Source organism: Nilaparvata lugens, chromosome 6, assembly GCF_014356525.2.
Source record: "Nilaparvata lugens isolate BPH chromosome 6, ASM1435652v1, whole genome shotgun sequence".
Classification (NCBI taxonomy): domain Eukaryota; kingdom Metazoa; phylum Arthropoda; class Insecta; order Hemiptera; family Delphacidae; genus Nilaparvata; species Nilaparvata lugens.
In genome coordinates, this window is record NC_052509.1 from 46,904,493 (window position 1) to 46,913,686 (window position 9,194).

The 9,194-nt window shown below is 36.5% G+C and overlaps 1 protein-coding gene across 7 annotated transcripts in view; it reads left to right on the plus strand.

The window, feature by feature from the left end:
• LOC111048309 (pickpocket protein 28-like) overlaps window positions 1–9,194 on the plus strand; it is a 100,748-nt gene that overhangs the window by 6,192 nt on the left and 85,362 nt on the right. The window lies entirely within an intron of this gene.

Below are 9,194 nucleotides of genomic sequence, written 5' to 3' on the forward strand. Positions count from 1 at the left end.
GAAAATTTTAATAAATCTTAATTTTTGTAAAAATGTAGGTAACCGGCTGCTGTGCAACCGGGCCTTAGTATTAACCCTTTGCGGTTGGATGGGTGTTTTAAGGATTGTCCTCTCAGGTCGGATGGGCCACTCAACTGGCCATAGCCATTTCCATGGCAGCTTGTTCAGTATACTGGGCTGATAGTCCTGTGCGGTCGGGCCGGCCACTTCAGTGGCCATGGCGTCTTGTCAGTGTACTCGGCACACAAGAACTTCTTCTTCTTTGCCAGGTTGGAGCCTGTTTTCGGTTAACTAATACAATCGGGAGTCACTTCAAGTTTTTTATAATTGAAAAATCAAAAATGTAATTTAATAAATCGCTTTTATTTATTTTGAAACACAAGATATACATCTATATGTTCTGTCAGTTCATATTCAAAATTATAGGATATTAATAGAGAGAAAAATTAACGAAAAATCAATAAAAAATAGAGGTAAAAAAATCAGTTTTTTTCTGTTCTTTTTCGACTCAAACTATTCAGGAGGTCTTTTTCTGAGTTATAATTCTGAAAACTGAGTTATAGGTGATTCCCTGGCTACTCTAACATGTATCAAATATTTACTTTGTCCATTTGTAAGCATCTTTACCTCAGCCACTACACAAGTAGGTACCGTTACAGTCCTCCATTTTCTTTCAATATTACCTAGCAAAATTGAAAATCACTTCAAGGTCTTATAAATTATTAAAAATAAAAAAATCAATGAAAAAACGAAAATAAAAAATTAAAATCATTGAAAGAACAAAACGTTATTCTCATAGATAACATCTTCAACCAAACATCTAAGTTCATCCGATTCATCTAAAAAAATAGGTCTGCCAGTCATTTTGATAAAACTCACTCAATAACATTTCTAACGAACTGACAACGCAATTAATTTATCTACAGTATAAACGAATTACTTTTATCAACGTTATAACCTGCAAACACAATCAACAATAAGTGCGCGTTGTTGACCTGTAGACTAAACACTGAACCAACACTCTAAAAACACACGTTTTGAATGAATTTGAAACAATCAAGTGCAGCCAACTGCTGAAATATAAGCTTCGATAGTCCCTCTATATAACTATATTATCATAGTAGATATATGTGTTTATATAAATATAGATATTCACAGATATATTGATGGGCCAGTAAAGTGGCCTAACCTACCGCGTACGGAAAGCACTAGTGGCCAGTAAAGTGGCCCTTCCAAGCTCACAGACTAAACACACAAGAATTGCTCCATGCTGACTGTGAAATGGCAGCGGCCACTAAAGTGGCCCACCCAACCAGAGAAGACAAAGCTTTTTCTATCAATGTCGACCTGGTACAGAAATTTGTTGGGTCACTGAAGTGGCCCATCCGACCGCAAAGGGTTAAGAGTAGGCAAAGTAATACCGCACTATGCGCACTAGAGCCGAAAAGTGATTCTTTGCGTTCTCTAATCAGTGCAGCAATCGTCACTTTTCAACGTAACTGTAGGAAAAAAATATTTCGATTGTCAGTAGCCTTCTACTGAATACCCTGATTCAAATTTTCAATTTATCAATCTACTAATTAAAAATATAATTATTGAAAAAAATTGGAATTTTCAATGCTTTTTATTGTATTTTTAACTTTTTATTGTATGATTTATATAATCATTATAAATAATTTATAATTATAGCCACCTATATTTGTTAAGCTTATAGCTAACCTACGGACAAAACTATCCAAATTTACTCATAAACATCCTTGTATATTTTACAAATTATTTCAGCTCTTCCTGTCCAGTTTCATGCCTATTGTACAAGTTATTTTTAATTTTATTTTATTATTTTCATTATTCATTCATTTAGAATTACATTACTTCTGGAAATATTACCACAGAGGTTCGCTATATAATGAAAATACTATAAACAGGTTATAGTAGAAATATTTTTTTAGTATATTATATTTATTTGCATGGTATTGCAAGAATTTTGACATCATGAAAAACCTTTCGTGTAATTTCGTTTTATTTATAATACACTTTGCTTACATCAGTAATACATCTCAATAATGTATTAAAATCGTTAATTTTACCGATGATCTGAAACTGGATAGGAATATAGGAAATTCTGAACGAGTGTATAAACAACAGAGAATGTTTTCTTGAATTATTGCTGAATGTGAGCCCGGGTGATGCTACTACATCTGAAATACCCAGACTTTCAAGTGCTGATATGCAAGCACTTGTTCAAAGACTTAAAAGTAAAATGTCCAGTGGTCTAGATGAAATTCCATGTAGATTATTCAAGGGGCACTTTCCCGAGGGGTTAGTGAGCCCCTCACTTACCTACTGATTTGCTCTGTTCAGTTGAGAATTTCCCCTTTTTGCTTCAGAGTAGGTATGGTGAGGCCGGTTTTCAAGAAGGGTTCTCGAAGTGAAGTGGACAATTATAGGCCCATAGCTTACCTCTTTTTGCTAACCTCTCTTTGCTCTTCAGTTTCTAAGGTCTGGGAAAGGGTCATTCATGATAGGCTACACTGGGTCGATGTCAAACGAGGCAAACGACAGAAGAGTCCTGCGACAGTCGAGACCAGCGACGGTAGAGACCGGCGACATTCGAGGCCAGCGACGGTAGAGGATTCCTGAAAAAGTGGCCTCAAATGTCGCCTGCGTTAGGCGACAGTTGAGGCCACTCTAATTTTCGTACACTCCCGACAGTCGTGGCCAACGACCGTAGAGGACTGTTTTGTAAAACAGTCCTCTACGGTCGTAGGCCTCGAATGTCGTCGGTCTCGACTGTCGCGCCCCCTCAAAAACACAGTAAAAAATATTTTTAAGGAAGAATGTTTATGTAAAGTTGTTGATTTTTCAAATCAACTTCCTAGCTTTTATAAAAAGGTAAATTTGTTCATTGCTCTAAGCATCATACTACTGTATATAACCTTTTTCTATTCTCTGAAGCTTATTAATTTTGTAACTTTTAAATTCGTGTAACTTTGAAAGTTCAGCATGTAAAATAAAGATACCAGCATCTTTCCATCCTCCAATTGAGTTTCGTCAACAAAGGTGGTCAAGTCATATACACTCTAGTACTTGGATGATGGTCCCTAAACATATTTTCAAGTAATGGGAATCCATTACTACTGCATTATGCCTCCTTCATTGACAAATCTAAATATTTATCTATCTTCTATCCATCTATAAGACGAGATGGTATCTGTCTTTCTGTCTGTTTGTATGTGAGCTCATCACGCTTGAAATACTTGACTGATTAAGCTGTAATTCTTCACAAAGATGATCGTTCTGAAAATCCTTCAAGGATAAGCACTATCTACCTTCAAAGTTCATATGCTTTTTTATGAAGGAAGTTTCCATTATTTAGTTTTCAACAAATCAGAAGTTATAATCATTATAAAATGTATTTTGTCTGGAATCGCAGTAGGATGTGTCCTCAACTGTCGCCTGCTGCAAGCGAGTCTCTAATTTTTGTACAGGCCCGACAGTCGAGACCAGCGACATTCGAGGCCAGCGACGGTAGAGGACTCCTGAAAAAGTGGCCTCAAATGTCGCCTGCGTTTGGCGACAGTTGAGGCCACTCTAATTTTCGTACAGCCCCGACAGTCGAGACCTACGACGGGAGAGGACTCCTGAAAAAGTGGCCTCAAATGTCGCCTGCGTTAGGCGACAGTTGAGGCCACTCTAATCTTCGTACAGCCCCGACAGTCGAGACCTACGACGGGAGAGGACTCCTGAAAAAGTGGCCTCAAATGTCGCCTGCGTTAGGCGACAGTTGAGGCCACTCTAATTTTCGTACACTCCCGACAGTCGAGGCCTACGACCGTAGAGGACTGTAAAACAGTCCTCATGAACTCCTCATGAACTTCAATGAAAATGGCTAGTTGTCCAGTTTGGCTTCCAACAAACCAAATCTACAGTTGATGCATTGGAAAGCTTTGTCAGTGAAATTTATTCTTCTCTTGATCAAGGAAAAAAGGTTTTGGTTTTTTTTTACTTGAAGAAGGCCTTTGATAGTCTTGACCATGATATTCTAATTAAAAAGCTTTCTTTTTATGGCATAAGGGGAAGTCTGCTGAACCTTATCAATTCATATTTGAGAGGGAGGAGTCAGGTGGTTGAAATAAAAGGTTCTGAGTGGCTGTTCGTGAATAAAGGCTTTGTGTCACGTGCCCACACCTTATCTCAGGAAGTACTACAGGGTTCAATCCTGGGTCCCTTGCTCTTTCTTGTGTACATGAACGAGTTTCCATCCAATGTACCCACAGCAAGATCAGTATTCTTTGCTGATGATGCTAACTTCCTGGTTACGGCTGGTGACTGAGGAGCTTCAAGTTTCGGGAGGAGCAGTGCTGTCTGAAATGTCTAAATAGTGCTCCGCTAATAACCTAAAATTTAATATTGGCAAGTCCACATTCATTGAGTTCACCATACAAAGATTCACAATCGCTAACCCACTGAATTTCGAAATGAATGCTGCTGACCTATTTTCCTCAAATGCCTACAGTATTTGATCACAATCGAAAGGAATCACTAATTTCTTGGGGTTTACCATGGACTGCAGTCTATTATTGCCATTGTCATGCTGACTCTCTTCTGAAGCGTTTAAGCTCAACAGCCTTTGCCTTGACAAGAATCTCAAGGTACTTGTTACTGGACGCTGTGATGACTGTATATCACGGGTATTACGAGTCATTGCTCTCTTATGGAATTTTGCTGTGGAAAGGATAAGGCATGCGTTGTCTATTTTTTGTGCCCAGAAGAGAGTCCTAAGGCTCATCTTTGAAAAGCCTCCACGCTTTTCTTGTAGGCCATTTTACATAAGATAATACTCACTATCCCAAGTCTTTATGTATATCTAACAATCAATCTTTATTCTTCAATCCAATTCAATTTAATTTATTTCTTCCTTCTGAATACAATTCAAAGCAGTTACATAGAATCTTAAGCAATAAAGTCTATTCAATTCAATAATCGATATAATATACTTAGGTACTAAAATCAAAACAAAAAATATAGAACTATACTTAACAATAAAACTCTTGATCTATCACAATTTTATTCTTGTATAAAATTATTGTATCACATAGGAAAGAGCTTACATAGGCAACAAAGGCCTGTGCGTAAGCTCTTGTCATCGAACATTACAAATGTCATGTGAAGATAATACATAGCATTGCATATACTCAACAATATACCGTACCGCTAACACATATATTATAAATCATTAAACAAAAACAGATACATATACATAACATATATAAATATATAATATAAAACAGTCATGCTCACTTTATGACTTAGGAAGGCTACTCGTCAATTATAAACCATTAAACAAAAATCTGGTGTGGCGCACTCACACAACTTTCCTTGCCGTTATGAAAATTGATCACCTGACGCTAGTGTTCCCGCGCATCTCAAGTCTACTATTCAAATATTTGAGCCAGCTGGTAACAGGGCAATAACGCTGGAGACACACATGAGGTCTGCTATCTCTTCATAGTGAATGATTTAATAGAATCAATATTAATTTGCAATTGAATAATCACATCTTCTTGAATTTAAAGCTTATTTTCAATTTTAGGTGAAAATGTTACTGAACATTAATTGTAGAGATTTTCATGCTCAATCTACTCCACTTGATTTTCTTTGTTTGAATTGTATCTGAAGCCTGATAATTGGGAATCTATCTGCAGTTGGTCAGTTGGCTCTTGACAAAGTCGGACGTTTAGAGATTGTGCTCGTCTTATCATTTTTATTCAGCCTGTTTTATTTCGTCTATGAGTTGTAGAGTATAGTAGAACGAGTCATCTTCAGCCGTACTTAGAACTATTTCAAATTAATTTGCGGATTAATCAATACAGTTAATATCTATTTATTAATACAGTTAATATTTTCAAAATGAGTGCGTGCTCCGTATGTGATTTATTGGTGGAAAGGTCTGGGAAATCGAGTATTGCTTGTGCCGAATGCAAGTCTCTTTTCCACTCTAAATGCATTAGTGGTGAAGTGGGTAAAGATTTGAGTGATGCTGAAATCAGGATGTTGACTAGCAGCTCGTGGAAGTGCAAAACGTGCAAGGAAAACTTGCGTAAGCAACGATGCGATTCAACGCCTGTGAAAAACACTGATCGGGTTTCCTCTGAGACTGTTACGGGTATGTCTATTGACTTGAAGACTTTCATTGATTTTAAAAATGAATTATTAGCCGGTCAAGCTGTTCTTCAAGAGTTACTCAATTCGTGTCGTGCTAAACTGGATGAAAATTCAGGTGTATTGGCCAAGCAGGAGGAACTGATCGCGAACCAGCAAACAATTATAGAACTTTTGCGTAGTGAAGTTGCAACACTCAAGAAGAGACTAAGTGATGTAGAAATGAGGAACGACAATTTAGAACAGTACGGTCGTAAGAATACGGTTGAGCTTCACGGTATGTCACAGCTGAGGCGATTGACTGCTGTCACCGACTACCTGTGAGGGGACCACGTAAGGAGACGCCTCCCATCATTGTCAAGTTCATAAGTCGTACACATACACACGCACTGTTGGATGGCCGAAAAAAGGTAAAGGACCTGTCTACTCGTCACATTGGACTGAAAGGTGAGCTGCGACAGATTTATATAAATTTGTCATTGACTGCAAAACGTAGAAAGCTTTTTGCTGAGGCTAGGAAACTGCAGAGACAATTTGGCTACAAATATGTTTGGGTGGACCGATCCGGAACAGTAAAAATAAGAGTGGTTCCTGAGGGCCAAATCTATGTGATCAATACTGAAGAAGACCTCAAAGCTGTTCCCGCTACGTCTAAATGTTAAATTATTTTGATCACCTTTTTCGTAGTTCAGGTTGACTTGTTTTTTTTTTCTATCTATTATATAGTAGCTAACCGGTACTGATTTATTGCGTAGTTTAATTTTTCTCTTTAAAAAATTCTCATTAACTCTTTCAATTCTTTGTGAAGCTTGCAGATTGAATATTGAGGAATACGGATTAACTAATGCTTATATAAAAATGTTTTTATATATATATATATATTTTTTTATATTCAAACTTGTGGTCTAATGACTTAGGTAAATTAATTGTATTATTTTAAACGTGTTCTCTTTTGTGATCTATTGTGATTCTGAAGTTATGGGTTATTTTAATTTTTATCTTGAATTTTATTTTAATTTTGAAAGTAGTTTTATTTTTAATTTTGTTTTGATTTTGCTCGGCATATTGGGCTCTGTAATTAATTTGTGCCGTGTGTTACATAATTGAATTTGAAATAGAACCTTTGAATTTTGAATTGATTATTTGAGTTCGATTGATCGATTTTTCGAGCTGAATTAACACGAAATATTTTTTTTTATCTTTGTTTCTTAATTACTTACCACTGCTATAGATTTTTCAAATTCAATTTCAAGTTTTTTTTCTCTTTTGTTAACAACAGTAGTTTTTTCTAGTTTAAGACTAGTAATTGATAATCACATACGGAAGTATCGTTCGGCTGAAACCAGAATATTTCATTCAATATCATAACGGTACCAAACCTGTATCAGTTTGTGTGACAGATAAACCCATTTTATCGGTATCTTATCGTTAGGTATCCGTCTACCTGAAATACTTTTAATCCTTTTCATTTTTGTGCGGCTGAAGGTGACGCTAATATTTTTTTTTCTTTTTTCTTATCTCTTCACTTATTCATTTACTTTTTCTTTTTATCATAATATATGTCTTTCAATCAATCTTTGTCTGTATACTACCAAAATGTTCGGGGACTTCGTACAAAGGTCCTTAATTTCTATAATTCACTTTTAAATGCAGATTACGATTTGATAATATTGACTGAGACTTGGCTGCACAGTGGCATAATCAGCAGTGAAGTTTTCGACGATCGCTATGCTGTCTATCGGAGTGATAGGGGCGGGGGTGATGGCTGTCAGAGGGGAGGTGGAGTTCTTATTGCAGTAAGAAAGTCATTACAATCTGAGCTCTGTATTGAGCTTTGTCAGAATGATAATTTTTGTTTTGATACCGTAGGGATAAGACTAAAATTGAGCTCAACCTATTATCACATAAATGCTGTTTACATTCCACCGTCAACTCCATCGAATATTTTTCTTGGCTACTGTGAATATATTGAATCTTTAAATAGCATTCTCAGTGGGAATTTAATGATAGTTGGAGATTTCAATTTACCTGAAATTGACAATAATACTTATGATCTCTCTTCTGGTTCACCTAAAGTAAAATTTCTTTATCGTTTCATGTCATTCTATGATCTAGTATCATATAACACAGTGAAAAATGAGCTTGGTCGAACTCTGGATTTAGTGTTAAGTAACTTTCCAGTAAAAGTAATGAAGAGCGATGATCCACTTGTCCCTGAAGATGGTTATCACCCTGCGTTATGTGTGGATGCCTCATACTCAGTGACGACGTCAGGGCTAAATTCAAGCCACTCACCGGAATTTTATTATGAATATCATAAAGGAGATTTTCTCGGTCTCTATCTTAGTCTCCGTGATTGCAGTTGGGATTCCGTTTTTTGTAGTGGTGACGTTGACTCTGCAGTAGATAAGTTTTATAAAATACTTTACCATCATTTCAATGAGTTCATTCCTAAGAGGAGGGTGATTTTTTCAAATAATAAATATCCTCCCTGGTTCACACATGATATCATATCTGATTTGAAATTGAAGAATAAGTGTTCAAGAAAGAGAAGGACTTCACCCTATCATGATAATATATTTAAAACATTACGAGCATCTCTTAAAACTAGAATTTCAGCAGCCTATGAGGCATATTTAAGTAGAATTCAAAATAGTTTGCGAAATAATGTTAAAAATTTCTGGAAGTATGTGAATTCGAAAAGAAAAACTTCTTTTGTGGAATCGACCATGACACTTGACGGAGAGTCCTACTGTGGGGCAAATATCGTCGATAGGTTTTCTAAATATTTTAAATCTGTTTATGAGGCTGATACACCTGATGCACAAGAGGGGGTTCCTGAGGTGTTTGAGTGCTGCTCATTGTTGAATGGGGGTGTTGGGTCAGTCTCTTTTGATGACATCCTGTCTGCGATTAATGAGCTTAAGTCTGGCTGCTCTGAGGGTCCTGATGCGATTCCAACTTTTATTGTTAAGGGCTGTGCCGCAGTCTTGATAAAGCCATTGAAATTTATTTTTAATTTATCTTTGAGG